At 49.4% G+C, this 14,831-nt stretch overlaps 1 protein-coding gene across 13 annotated transcripts in view; it reads right to left on the reverse strand.

Moving 5' to 3' along the window:
* RNF220 (ring finger protein 220) overlaps positions 1–14,831 on the reverse strand; it is a 251,916-nt gene that overhangs the window by 37,872 nt on the left and 199,213 nt on the right. The window lies entirely within an intron of this gene.

The following is a 14,831-nucleotide window of genomic DNA, read 5'->3' on the forward strand; positions in this document are numbered from 1 at the left end:
GCTGGGCTAGTCCAGGAGGCAGACCCAGCATCTCAGTCCTGAAACCCGAGCCTGCTGCTGTCTTCTAGGGCTTCTAAGGGTTTCAGAACCCACCAGCACCCCTCTTCCTTGCAGCTCCAGAGGCTGTGCCCATGAATGGTACCTCCTCAGCCAGCCACCCCTCTCAGAAATCTATTAGGACACATCCCCCATGGGATGTCTATTTTTTTTCTTTTTTAAATTAATTAATTAATTTGAGACAGAGTATTGGTCTATTGCCCAGGCTGGAGTGCAGTGGTGTGATCTTGGCTCACTGCAACCTCTGCCTTCTGGGTCCAAGTGATTCTCCTGCCTCAGCCTCCTGAGTAGTTGGGATTACAGGCGTATGCCATCATGCTTGGCTAATTTTTGTATTTTTTGTAGAGATGGAGTTTCATCTTGTTGGTCAGCCTGGTCTCAAACTCCTGGCCTCAAGTGATCTGCCAGCCTCGGTCTCCCAAAGTGCTGGGATTACTGTGCCTGGCCTTATTATTATTATTATTTTTAATAGAGATGGGTGTCACTATTTTGGCCAGGCTGATCTTGAATCCTGGCCTCAAGTGATCCTCTCATCTTGGCCTCCCAAAGTGCTAGGATTACAGGCATGAGCCACTGCTCCTGGCTGGCTGGGATGTTTAAACGCCTTTCTTGCCACTCATGGGGACATGCAATGCTCTGTAGCCTCTGCTTACAGGTGTGAGTTTGAGGAGCCCTATTAATTTAGAAACATCCCTGCATATCCATGGATGCTCTGACTGCACAAAGGACTTTAGTTTGAGCCCAGATCTTCCTTCCTTCTTCTTCTTCTTCCTACCAGTTCCTGGAGGGGGTCAAAATCAGCTTTCGGAAAGATAAAGGCCATGCCAGTGATGAGCAAGGTGGTTGCCTAAGTAGGGTTGCCAGATTCCACACAGGATGCCCAGTTGAATTTGAATTTCAGATAATGAAATTTTTTTTTAGTATAAGTATGTCCCAAGTATTACATGGGACATACTTATTCTAAAAGTTATTTATCATTTTTCTAGAATTCAAATTTACCTGGATGTCCCATGTTTTTATATGCTAAATCTAGCAACCTTGTACTTGAGGAAGCCTCAAGTTCAGGCTGAGCACAAAACCCACCTCCCTTTGACACTAGACTGAGGATGATTACGGCTCCCCTGGATGCCCAGATAAGAGTCACCTGAGGGCTCAAAGGAAGAAGGAATTCATTTTGGGTGTGTGTTTTGAGGACTGGAAAAAAGAGAAGGCTTAACCAAAGAAGCGAAATTTAAGCTGTACCTTAGAAGTATATCAGGCAAATGAATGAGTTAGTGAATAAGTTGTGAGTTCCTTGTGGGACAGACCATTTCTTATTTATCTTTATATTTATAGACAATTTATATCAGGTCTGGCATAGCCTAGATGCTCCACGATGAAGCAAGAGAGAGGAAAAGAGAAAAGGGAAGAAGAAAGGTGGGAACGAAGAACAGACTGTCCTAGAAGCCAGATAACCTTCGCAGGGCTGGGACAGCAGCTCCAGCCATCCAGGAGGCTCCAGTCTGTGTGGCAAGGTCTCTGAGGAGGGGAGGAAGTCCTACTGATCAGGTGGCTGTGCCTCAGATGCTCAGGGGACAGCTGGAGGGAAGCTCTGAGTAACAGCAGCAGATGTGGCCCAGGTGTGGGAGGTGGGAGATGAGGTGTCCAGTCTCAGCTCTGCTCCTACCTTCAGTTAGCCAGAGAATCTCACAGGTGAACAAGACCCTAGACATTCTCCAGGCCATTATCTTTACTTTACAGCTAGGGCAACTGAGGCTCAGAATGGGATACAGACCTTTGTACTCAGCTTTTGATCTCATTACTTTATTCACTCAGCAAACATGTAACAATTATTCTGTCAGGTATTATTCTAGGAGAAACTGGAGCTCAGAGATAAATATAATGCATCCTTGGCCTTGAGGAGAACACAAATTAGTAGGAAAGGCAAAAAGAGAGCCCATGACTGCAGTCAGTGCTGGCGAGAACTATGAGGAGGACATGAAGGATTCGTGGGAAGGTGGGAAGGGGCCAGCAAGGTTGGCAGGATCTGTGGGCGAGATGACACTCAGCAGGAGGCGCAAGGAGTGAGTTAGGGAGTTGACAGGTTGTTGGAACAGATAATTGAGGCACGGGCTGGGGTCTGAAGGGGGCAATGGTAAGAGAGGAGAATGGAGAAGGAGGTGGATCCCAGACATGGGGTCTGAGCTGAGCTGGAAATATCAGGGGTTCAGCCCCCGTTAGCCTGGTATACCAAGTCTGGCTCTTAGGGGTTCCTGGAGCCCAGATGTCTCACTCCAGGCCTGGGGACAGGTGTCAGTATTCCCACATACCTGTACTGAGTTCATCTGCTTTGCTGCCACAGGGACATTCTACTTTTCTGAGCTTGGCCCCAGTTTTCCTATCAGGACAACAGGCCCTCTTCCTGCCTCCAAGCTTCAGGAATAGCACTGGCAGGGATCAGCAGAGGGACTCTGCAGCCTCTGCCCTCCATCACACCCTCATTTTCTCAGGGGTTAGAGTGGCAGGTGTCAGCATGGCCATGGGCCCCCTGTGTCCCCTCCCCCGCTGTGTTCTCTATAATTTTATATTGAGACCTGTGGTCATGACGTGGGTTTTACTGCACTAACGACATGGCCTGCCCAGGTTTAATGACAAAATCCATACTCTGGCCCTGGGCCTGCTCCTCGTTTGCATAATTCCCAGAATACAGCTCCCTGAAGCTTTTGACCTGGGCCATTACAGTGGCCATAAAACGGGCCATAAAACCGCTGGGGATGGCCAAGAGGAGGGGGCTGTGGTCTTGCTGGGGTGGAAATGAAGCCCTCAACCCCATACTCTTCCTACGCCTGGGAGGAAGCATCCTTTGGCTCTTCCTTTCCACAGCTCCCAGAATCTGGAAGTCCATTTCAGGCTGGCGAGGCCCCTGGAATCCTTAGTCCAGCTGCCCATCGGATGCAGGAATCCCTTCTCCAACACTGCTGGCAGCACCACAGGTGGGCAGACCAAGCCCACCAGGGGCAGGCTGTCAGCAGGCGTCCTCTCGAGTGTTCCTCTCTCCAGCTCATGACACCCCCAACCCCCAAAAGCCAGCCAAACCCTTTTGCCACAGGTAGGTCTAGGTCATGTAGGCCTCGGTTGAATACTGTCCCTCCTCAGGAGGCCTTGCTCCCTCAGGAGGTCAGGAGCCAGGCTGAGCAGCATAGTGGGGAGATGTGGGAAGCACAAGGGGATGGGGATGGGGACAGGGACTGGGATGGGCTGTCAGTGCTAAAGATGATGAATGGGGGAGGTGACGCGGGAGGCCCAGTGTTATCGGCAGAGGATGGCGGGTGCGGGCGCTCGCCGTTCCTGCTAATCCCCGGGCGCTGCCTCAGCCCTTGCACTGATAACGAGGAAATGGGACTGACAACAATTTTTAGCTGAGAGATTCTTCACCAAAATGCCAGGCGGCCGGAGGTCTGACAGCGCCTGATTGAGTGTGTGAGTGTGTGGGGGGAACGCCCGCAGCCCCCTCCCTCCCATGCAAAGATGGATCGCTCATTCCGCCTCCCGTCCACATTCATTACCGCACCTCCCTCCCCACCGCTCCAGCCACGGAGTGCCTGCCACCTCCACTTCTCTGCTTGCCGCAGGTATCCCCGCAAGCAGGAGGAGGGCAGGGAGGGGAGGGGCGCTGACCCCATCCTCAGCCTTATACAGGGCAACTCCAGCTCCAAGAGCGGAGAGGCGACTCTGTAGAGGCAGGGGCTGGGAGTCAGGGGAATCAGGTCCCAGCCTGGAGGCTCCCTAAGTTGTATGACCTCCAGAGAGTCCCTTTTCCTTGCTGAGCTGCTAGAATAGCTTTCCTGCTGGACAACAGTGAGGCTCCAACAGGGAGTGACTGATGGTAAGCTGCAAAGGACAGGCCTGTTGAGAGGAGAGGTCAGGCCAAGGCAGCCCTCTTCCTAGCTTGGACCAGGCTCCAGCCGGCCCAGCCCTCTCACCTCGAAATAAGACCTCAGATACCTGGGGTCCTAGATCAGCCCTCTGCTGCCCCCCTCTGTTGGGAATGGTTGACCGTTGGGAACAGGCAACTCAAGGGCCTGCACAGCCTGCTCCTTCCCGGCCATCTTCCACAGCGAAGCCTGGTGAAGAACTGGACACATAGAGGCCGGGGATCTTGTTCAAAGGGAAAGCCCTCCCCTCCTTGACCACTCACCCACATCTGGCCTTGCAGTTCCCCACCGTGTGACTGCCTCTCTGGCTTGGCCTGTTTGGTTTTGCCCAGTTCTGCTGCATGAGAGCTCCATTCTCACCTCTCTGCTTGTCCAAGCAACAAATCCCATCTCTATTATCTTTTCTCTACAGACCACAAAAAGCATGGCTTGACTGCCTGGTGTCTGATAGGGATGAGGAGGGTTGAAATGAAGGTGAGGGTGACTGTAATGACAGATGGCCATGGAGGCTGGGGCTTTTAAGAGTATGTGTGTGGGCATATGTGTGTGTTTATCTGTACACATGTGTGTCCTACTCCTACCCCTTCAATGGAAGGGCTTCCATTTCCTAGTGACCAGGAAACAGGAACTTCAAGCAGAATTCAACAGAGCTGCCTCTTGCTAGCTGTGTGACCTTGGGCAAATCACTTAATGTTATTGAGCTTCATTTCTCCTTGTGTGAAATGGGGAGAATGATATCTAACTCCCAGGACTTCTGTGAAGGTCCAGTGAAATCAGGGCTATGTACAAGGGAGGAGTCATTAGTGCCTCCAGTAACACACTGACAAAGTTTGTTGTTTGTGCCAATATCCGCCCCATCCTGACACCTGCCCTGCCTTGCCTGTATCTGGCCTTCTTCCCTTCTATGATCCAGATCTTTTACCATTCAGTAGGTGTCCTGGTCCTAGCTCCTCTGGCCCCCATGGAGTTCCTTCTTCCTATCCATCATTACCCATATATCTGTTTATTGGTTTATATGTCAGTGTATCCATCTGTCCATCCAACTATCATCTATCCATTATCTGTCCATTTTTAATAACAACTGTCTATCAAGTATCATTATATATTTGGCTGTAGGTCAGTACTACACATACTTTACCTCATTAATCCTTACAGCGGTTCCGTGAGGTAGGTGTCACTGTCTCTATCACACTGATGAGGAAAATGGGGCTCAGAACAATGTGGTGACAGCTACAAAGTTCAGAGCAGGGATTTAAATCCAGGTCTGAGTCCAGATCTGAATACCCAACTACCTACCTACCCACCCACTCACCTAGCCAATGATTAAATACGACTTCACAGATGTTTACTGGATGCCCACTAGGGGTCGCTATAGCACAGATGCCAGACAATAATGAAGACAGGCACAATCTCTGCCCTCAGGGAGCTTAGGACTTAACTATGGATGGAAACATGAAACAATTGTCCCCAGAGTGGTCTTAGGAAAAGAAAAGTACATGGGGCTGGTGTGGTGGCTCAAACCTGTAATCCTAGCACTTCGAGAGGCTGAAGTGGGAGGATTGCTTAAGGCCAGGAGTTTGGTCAGCCTGGGCAACACGGTTAGACCCTGTCTCTACAAAAAAATTAAAAAATTAGCCAGCTGTGGCGGCATGTGCCTGTAGTCCCAGCTACTTGGGAGGCTGAGGCAGGAGGATCGCTTGAGCCCAGGAGTTTGAGGTTGCAGTGAGCTATGATCGCACCACTGCACTCCAGCCTGGGCTACAGAGTGAGACCCTGTCTTAAAAAAAAAAAAAAAAAGTACACAGAACTAGGGGAGTATATCATCTGGTCTGGAAGGTGAGGGAAGTGACATTCAATGAAGGCTGAAGGATGCGTGGGAACCAGTCAAACAGTGATTGTGGGAAGTGGAGCTCTAGATAGAAAACAGCACATTTGGCTGGGGGCAGTGGCTCACGCCTGTAACCTCAGCACTTTGGGAGGCCGAGGCGAGCGGATCACGAGGTCAGGAGATCGAAATCATCCTGGCTAACACGGTGAAACCCTGTTTCTACTAAAAAAAAAACACACAACAAAAAAAAGCCAGGTCTGGTGGCGGGCACCTGTAGTCCCAGCTACTCGGGAGGCTGAGGCAAGGAGAATGGCGTGAACCCGGGAGGCGAAGCTTGCAGTGAGCCAAGATTACACCACTGCACTCCAGCCTGGGTGACAGAGCAAGACTCCGTCTCGAAAAAAAAAAAAAAAAGAAAACAAAAAGAAAACAGCACATTTGAAGGTACACAGGAGAAAGAGCCTAAGTGAGGAATCAGAAAAAGTCCGATGTGGCTGGAGCAGACAGAGTGAGTGAGGGGTAGAGTACTGAGGTATGATGATAGAGAGGGCAGATCCTGGAGGACTTTTAAACTACATTAGTGATTTTGGTTATTATTTTTTTAACATACAATAAGAAGCCATCAGAGAGTTTTAAACAGGGGAGTGATATATCAGACTTGCATTTAAAAAAGATTATTCTAACTGCAAAGTAGCCAGTGGTCTAAGGGGCAAGAGCAAGTGCAGGAAAGCTATTTAGGAGGTTATCTCACTAACTCAGGGGAGAGACGATGGCAGCTTGCTCTAGCATGACGATGCTGGAGATGAATAGAGGCAGATGGATTGGACATGGAAGCTAAGGGACAGAAAAGAGTTAAGGATGACTTCCAGGTTTCTGGCTTGAGCAACTTCTAGGTGGTAGACCATTGACCAACTTATGGAATGGGAGGAGGAGCAGCAGGCTTGGTAAGAAAGAAAATGAGTTGAGTTTTGGATGTACTTAGTTTGAGAAACTATTAGACATCTATGTGAAAATGCTGAGTAGGCACTGTATGTGAGCCAGAGCTAGAGTTCTAGACCCGGGAGACACTGACATAGAGAACCAAAGCTCACCACTGTGTCCTCTGCCTGGAACAATGTCTGGCATATGGTAAATACTCAATAAATATTTATGGAATACATAAATGAATGAAGTTCAGAGTAGGCAAGCTCATCTAGGGAGAGAAAATACACTAGGAAGAGTATCTGGAACAGAACCTTGGTTTACAGTTAGAGGAAGTTTAAGGCATCAAGGACTAAGAAGGAAGAGCCAAGAGGTAGAATGAAAACAAGGAAAGTGTGATGTCATTGAAGCCAAGAAAGGAAGAGTTTCAAGGACTCTACTGTCCTCAGTAAGGTCAAATGCTGTTGAGAGGTCAAGAACACAAGGCATGAAAAGTGTCCCATCCACTCATCTTATCCATAGCACAACCATCTACCCTCCAGTTCATCCACCTGTCATCCATCCAAACCACCTAATTACTCATCTACTCTCCCCTCACTCAGTCCCTTCCTCCTTCTCTTAAAACTATGATTGGTGCTTCTGCTGAGTATGGGACAGCAAGAGTTAACATGCTGACAGATGGCATTTTTTACCTTCAGTCAATATGAACGAGGCCCCAAGACTATGATTCCAAACATCTGGATTTCATCAATATGTGATCTGTCATCGTATATTGGCATTCCCCAGTCTCCGGGCCAGAGCAATACGGCTGGTTTTATTAATACGTCAAATACATTATCCGTGTAATACACTTGTCTGGCTGGGGCCTCCCGCTGGGGCGGGGCAGCGGATTTGAATGTATGATGAATCAGTTTGCATTACATGTTCGTAAGTCATCATTTGTCAGGATTAATAGGCATCCCTGGTTGAGGAGGTGGGGGTAGGGCGGGCAGGGGAGAGATATGTATTTAGCTGTGGCCCATGCTTTCCTCTGGTGCCCAGGGATGTCCTGGGAACAGCTGTGCACCCTCTTGCCCAGACCCCAGGGTAGTTGCCGGTGCTTGTGGGGCAGACGTGACATTTTCAGCAGTTCCAGAGTCACTTGGAACCCAATAGGCCTATTTGTTTCTGCTTTGGGCTTGCTAAACAACCAAAAAGGATAGGACAGGGGTTAGTTGCACAAGCTGGCTAACTCTTCCTCATCCTTTAGGATTCAGCCTAGAGTTCCTTCCTCCACATGGCCTTCCTGGACTCCCCCAGACTGTATTGGGTGCCTCCTCTGTGTTCCCGAAGCCTCTTGTGCTACTTCTATTACAGCACTTGTCATAGTGTTGTTATTACCTGTTATGATTCTGTCACCTCCTTTAGATTGTAAATTTACTGAGGGCTAAAATTAACTTGTTCCCTGCTATAGCCCCAGCATCTAGCAGAGGGCATAGCCCAAAGTGAGAGAATAGTCAGAGTAATAGTAGAAATCAATAAATATTGTTTGAATTAATGAATAAGTGATCACTGACCTTGCTAAATCCCCAAAGAGGCAGATACCAGCTGGGAGATGCCATGGAGTTCTCCTCTCATTCCTTGTCCTACCCTGACTCTGGTCTAGTCTGCTCATCTACCCTTCTACATATGCTTTTCTTTTCTTTTTCTTTTTTCTTTTCTTTTCTTTTTTTTTGAGACGGGGTCTCACTCTGTCGCAGGCTGGAGTGCAGTGGCATGATCTCAGCTCACTGCAACCTCTGCCTCCTGGGTTCAAGTGATTATCCCACCTCAGTCTCCCGAGAAGCTGGGACTACAGGTGCCCACCACCATGCTCAGGTAATTTTTGCATCTCTAGTAGAGATGAGGTTTCACCATGTTGGCCAGGATGGTCTCCATCCCCTGACCTCGTGGTCCACTGCCTCAGCCTCCCAAAGTGCTGGGATTACAGGCGTGAGCCACCGTGCCGGGCCCCTATATATGCTTTTCTTTATCTGCTCCTCTTCTTTCTATAAGGCATGTATAGACCCTCTGACACAGCATGAGGTTCCTTACATGTGACACACATACCTAGATATAATATACAGGTGTGAAACATTCATACCTACATACCCTTGCCATCTTTCCTTCTCCCTCCATTCTGCCTGCAGAAGCTCCGACTGGCACTGCCCATTCCACATGGCCTCCTGCCAGCTCCAGGTACAAGAGCCTGATTCCTATTATAATGCATGCTATTTACTGTCTCTAGCAATAGAGGGTGCCTGGATTGAGCCAGACATGGCTCCTGGGTGGCCAGTGGCAAACATCTGCAAGACAGCCAGGTGAGGTCAGTCTGTGGACAGGTTTAGGCTCAGACTTGGGCTCGAGCTGGAGCCAAAGGCTCCAGGCCAAGGCACAAGCAAGCTCACTGAGTCTTGGTCATAGAAGCTAAACCCTTGGCCCCATGAGCCTTTGTTCCAGCCAAAGGCACCAGCCAACCTGTTCAGAGACTGGCGGGGCTTCAGGGGCCACAGCTGTTTCACACCCATGACCTTGGCTATTTCAAACGTAACTACAGCCTCTCTCCTCTTGCAGAGCTACAATTCAGTTTCCCTCCTTCTTTAGCTAATAACTTCCAGACAGCTCCCTGGGCTGGGCTGGGCCAGTGGTGGGTGGGGCAGGCAGGGCCTCGCAGAGTTCCCTGGGATTAGGCTTCAAAGACTACAGTCAAGGGCCTGATTCTGGAAAATATCTGCATGTGGACCTGCACATGCATCCTCTCAAGTGTCTGGACACATGCTTGTGCTGGCACTGGCACACACAGGTGCTCACACAGTGTGGGTATTTTTTTGCATTTAGACAAACACCTGAGCACCTATGCATATGTTCAGGTGTGGACCCACTATACCTGCCTATTCTCCCTAGCCTGCCCACACACTCCACTCTCTCCCATGCCTTCCTTGCCATGCAGCCAAAATGCTAAGACTGTACTGTTTAAAGGAAAGTAACTTCAAGTGTGCTTTACCCCCTGCTGGTTCTGACGATGGGCTTATAAAAATGAAGTGGGAACCTCCGCAGCTGTGGGCAATAAATCCTGAGCTGCCAAGGAGGGCAGTGTTACCTGCTTTCCAGGCTGATGGGTGGACCGTGGGGGCACCGATTACAAGTGCCTGCAGGGCTGGATGGGCAATGGGCCAGCTGCTGGCCTCAGGCACTGCCTGCTAGCACATCCCAGGCCAGCTGCCTCCCTCACACCTGAGGGGTTAAGAGACCCAGAACCCTAGGGAGGGAACAAGGACTATGAGAGCAGCAGAGGGAGGTAGAGGAAGAGAAGGGCTGGATGGGGAGAGTGAACAGCCAGCCACGTGCTGCTAAGGCTGAGGGGAGCCCTCGCATCTGGAGATCAATTAGCATCAATTACTGACTTCATTTAATTGTCGTCCAAGATGAATTTGTCATTTTTAGCTGGGAATTAATGGGAGACCTTCACCTCTCCCTGGCAGCAGCGGCGGAGCCAACAACGGTCACCTCAGCCTCCCAGGAGCTCTGAATCCTGCTTGGGTCTGGGGCCAGACTTGGGCAGGCAAATAGTGGGGCTTCTGCTCCCTGGGCGAGCTCTGGCCTGGCCCACTGTAGCCTGGGGCCAAGGTGGGGGCCGTGGGTCCTGGGTAGCAGTTCTTTGCAGCCTCTGGCTTCAGCTAGAAATTAATTTGCTGGGCTGAGCATGTTTACCTTTTCCCAGCAAAAGCGAGACAGTAAACAGCGGACCGGCGGCTGAAATTGAATTGATAACTGCATCAACGTGCCAGATAACGCCTAAAATAATACGCCGATAAGGAAATTCGATTTGATTTGCTGCTGCGCATCAGATTGGCCCCATCTGTAGCTGCCTGTAATCATTTTCAATTGCGTTGGGAAACCTTATTTGTCCTTAAATATTTCTGTCATTTTTCATTGCTGGCGACAGATCCTTGGGCAGGTGGCAGGGTGCGCTGCCTCTGTGGGCGCAGGGCGGCGGCCCGAGGAGGAGGGGTGGTGTGGACTCGGAGAGAAGGAGGCAGGGAGCAGGCAGCCGGGCGGTGACAGCTGTTCCTCCAATCAATCACACTGTCGACAGGGAGGGACGACTGGCTGGCAGAAATTGAGTTTGCCTCACAGGGGACGATTGAGCAAATTAATAGCCCATTAGCCAAGCAGTGACCTGAGAAATGAAGGTGCAGGGGTTCCTGCTCACTCAGGCCGGATGGGGTGGGGCAGGGCAGGGGAAGGGTCTGGGGAGGGGAGAACTAAGGAGGAGTGTGGGAAGAAGAGGAATGGACGGATGGATGGGATGAGCGGTATGTGTGTGGGGGGTGGATGAGATGAGCAGTATGTGTGTGTGAGGTGGAGTCGGGAGTCAGTGAAGGAGGAGAGACATCAAGTTGGGGAAGGCAGGCTAGAGATGCAGGCAGTTCTGGGAGGGATGCAGTGGACAGAAGGTAGTGGTGGAGATGGCTCCGACTGATGTCTCTCCACTACCTTCCCAGCATGACCTCTGGGACACAGGACCATGCCAATAAACTCCTCTCCATCTGCAGTCTCTAGATATTCCCTTTACTTCCTCTACTCATTTTCCCCGGAACCCGGAGATGCTGCCACTCACTTGCGGTCCTCTCTGGTGCAGGCTTTTTATTCTCTCAACTCCATGCTCCTCAGGCCAGAAGGTGGGCTCAGTGTCTTCCAGCTCATTGCCTCTCCACTTTCTGGACTCTTTGAGGTCAGTTACCTACCATTTTCTACACTCACCCAGGACTTTCATACTCGCCTCTCTCCCCCAAGTCCATACTGTCCTGACCTCCTCAGCTTCTATTATTTTTTCCCTTACTTGACTTCCTCCTGGAGATCCTTGTCATCAACCTAAATAGGACCTGTGATGGAACTCCCTCTCCCCTAAGCCCTCTCAAAGCCTTGTACCCATTAAACTTGCTCCTCCCTCTTCCCTTCTCCCAACTCCCAAGCCACCACATACTCATGGATGCTAGCCCAGGCCTGTTGTGCACCTTCAACACGATCTTGCCAACACACTCAACTTCTTACTTCCTTTGCCTTCTCCACAACCCAACTATTCTCCTTTTTGTCTCAGACACGCAGGCGGCTAAGCACAGTTGGGGAAAATCACAAAACCACGTGGATATGTGCCAATAAAAATTCACAGTTTCCAATCTCAGCACCACTAAGCAATCCTTTTACATGCTCTTGGTCAGCTCCGTCTCCTCTTTCCCAGAGACAATTCAATAATATTTTACTATCTTGAGCCGCCTCTCCATCTCCTGTCCCCCTCTCTCTGCTAGGTGGCCTTGCTTCCTCCTTCACTCTGAAATTTAGTCCTTAGGCATGAATTTCCTCAGCTTATGGATCTACTCTCACCTCCTTGCTCCCTCCAGTTTCAGTGGAAGAGGCATCCTCCTACTTTAGCCTAATCACTTCTCCTGGGCTTCGATCCCAATCCTGCCTATGTTCCCTGGGAAAGCTGCCAAGTTCTCCCTCTCTACTGCATCTTCTCCTTCCCTTCCTCATGCTTCCCTCTATCAGCATATCAACTCCCGCATCTCTCCCATATTACAGCAACATCAGCCTCAACAACCCAGCTCTCGCTTCCATATGGCACCCTTTTACTAATGGCCTTTTCTTCTCCTTCTCTTCTCACCTAAGATGCTCCAAAGACTTGCTTGCTGTCCATACTCTTTTACCTCCTAACCACTTCTTAACTCATCACAGCCTGAGTTTCATCCCCACCATTCTATGGAAACTACTCTCAATGAGGTCCTTGGTGATCATCCACAATAGATACTCCAGTTATATTTATACATTAGTCCAATAAATATTTGTTGAGTGCCTTCCATGTGCTAGGCAATATACTGGGGTCTAGGGATACAATGAGATCCATGTCCTTATGGAGCTCACAGTCTAGTGAGAGAACAGATGCAATAAAATACTTGTACAATTGTAAAATTGCAATTGTGCCAAAAAGAGGTCGACATTGCTGCGGGAACCTGTGATATGGAGATTTGCCTTGTTCAGAGAAACCTAGACAGGCTTCCCTGAGGAAGAGTACACAAGCTGAGGTGTGATAGATAAGTACTTGTTGAAGAGATGAGGAAGAAGGGAAGTGGTAACACTAATCAAATGCTTACTCTGTGCCAAGCACTATACTTTTTATTTATTTTTTTGAGACAGAGTCTTGTTCTTGTCGCCCAGGCTGGAGTGCAATGGCGTGATCTCGGCTCACTGCAACCTCTACCTCCCGGGTTCAAGTGATTCTCCTGCCTCAGCCTCCCGAGGAGCTGGGACTACAGGTGGGTGCCACCACACCTGGCTAATTTTTGTATTTTTAGTAGAGATGGGGTTTCGCCATGTTGGCCAGGCTGGTCTTGAACTCCTGACCTCAGGTGATCCATCCACCTCGGCCTCCCAAAGTGCTGGGATTACAGGCATGAACCACCACGCCCGGCCTAATCCCTATTTTGTAAGTAAGGGAACAGAGGCATAGAGAAGTTCTTAGCTTGCCCATGGTTACGAGGTAAGTGGCCATGTGGGACTTATGTAGTACCACAGCCCCATGCATGCTCTTAATCACGCTATTCTGCTGCCTCTGATGTTAGCTATTGCCCTTGTCATCATTCACTTCCCCCTCTTTCCGCATTCTATGTGTGATCTCTGAAACTCTGGTTTCATTCCCTCAGCCTGTACCTCCAATCTGAGCCACGCACAACACTGCGTAGAAGATGCTCTGCTTGGATGTCCCAAAGGATCTTTAAGCTCAACACGTCTGAGATGGGACTTACCTTCCTCTAGGCCTGTCCTCCTCCTGCTTTTGGTTTCAGTGAATGGTACCACTATCCAGAGACCTCCCTAAATTGACAATCTTAACTTTTACTCTTTACTCCAGTCTCTACATCCAGTAAGTCAACATCTTACCTGTTTTTTACCTCCTAAGTACTGGTCAGAACCATCTTCTTTTCTTCATTGCCCTAGTTCAAGCATCTTCATATTCAGTCCCTACTCTTAGGTCTCCTCATGTATTTCTCTCCCCGCTAATCTATTCCATCCCTACAGTTACAAGGATCTTCCTAAAACACAAATCAGATCATATCATTCAGCTGCTTAAGATCCTTCCCTGGCTCCCAAAGCCACAGCATACATTCTGAACTCTTTATCATACAAGCCCCTCTCCAGCCTCCTATCCCATCTTGTAATAGTGTGTGCTCTGCCTGGACAAAATGTAGCTCTTCATCTGGCATTCTCGCTGCCAATAATGCTCATGCCCATGCCATCATCTCCCTGTGGGCAACTTTTAACTGTGATTTATTCCTTTTTTATTTTGAGACTGGGTCTCACTCTGTTGCCCATGCTGGAGTGCAGTAGCGCAATTACAGCTCACTGCAGTCTCCACTGCTAGGCTCAGTGATCCTCTCACCTCAGCCTCCTGGGTAGCTGGGACTATAGGCACATACCACTACACCCAGCTAACTTTTTGTAGAGATAGGGTTGGGTCATGTTGCCCAGGCTGGTCTTGAACTCTTGAGCTCAAGCAATCCATCCACCTCGGTCTCCCAAAGTGCTGAGATTACAGGCGTGAGCCACCGTGCCCAGCCGTATTTATTCTTGAAGAGCACAATCAGACAATGCTTCCTCTTTGAAGCCTTCCCTGATAGTTAATTACTCTCTTTTTCGTGCTATGTTCCACATATGTCTATATGTCTATTATTGCATACGTCATGTAATATTGCAATTATTTGTTTATTCATCTGTCTTGTCTGGGAGATTCTGAGCTCTTTGTTTTATTTATTTATTTTTTACTGCTCCTTGTGGAGCAGGGCTACCCTGTAGGCAGTGTGCCCAGAGTAGCTGATACTGAGCTTTTTGAGGGCAGAGAGATTCTCTGATTCATCCTGGGACACTCAGGACCCTAGGCATAGGGTCTGGCATAGGGTGGGTATTAGTAACTGTTGAATGATTCAGGGATTAAGTGAATGGGAGTGAAGGGCCTGCAGGAGAATGCCTGGAAAAAAAGAGAGGTGGGGTGGGGGAAGTGTGAGGGTGAGAGAGATGGGAACAGGGGAAGGAAGGCAATT

Source organism: Macaca fascicularis, chromosome 1 (assembly GCF_037993035.2).
Source record: "Macaca fascicularis isolate 582-1 chromosome 1, T2T-MFA8v1.1".
Lineage (NCBI taxonomy): Eukaryota > Metazoa > Chordata > Mammalia > Primates > Cercopithecidae > Macaca > Macaca fascicularis.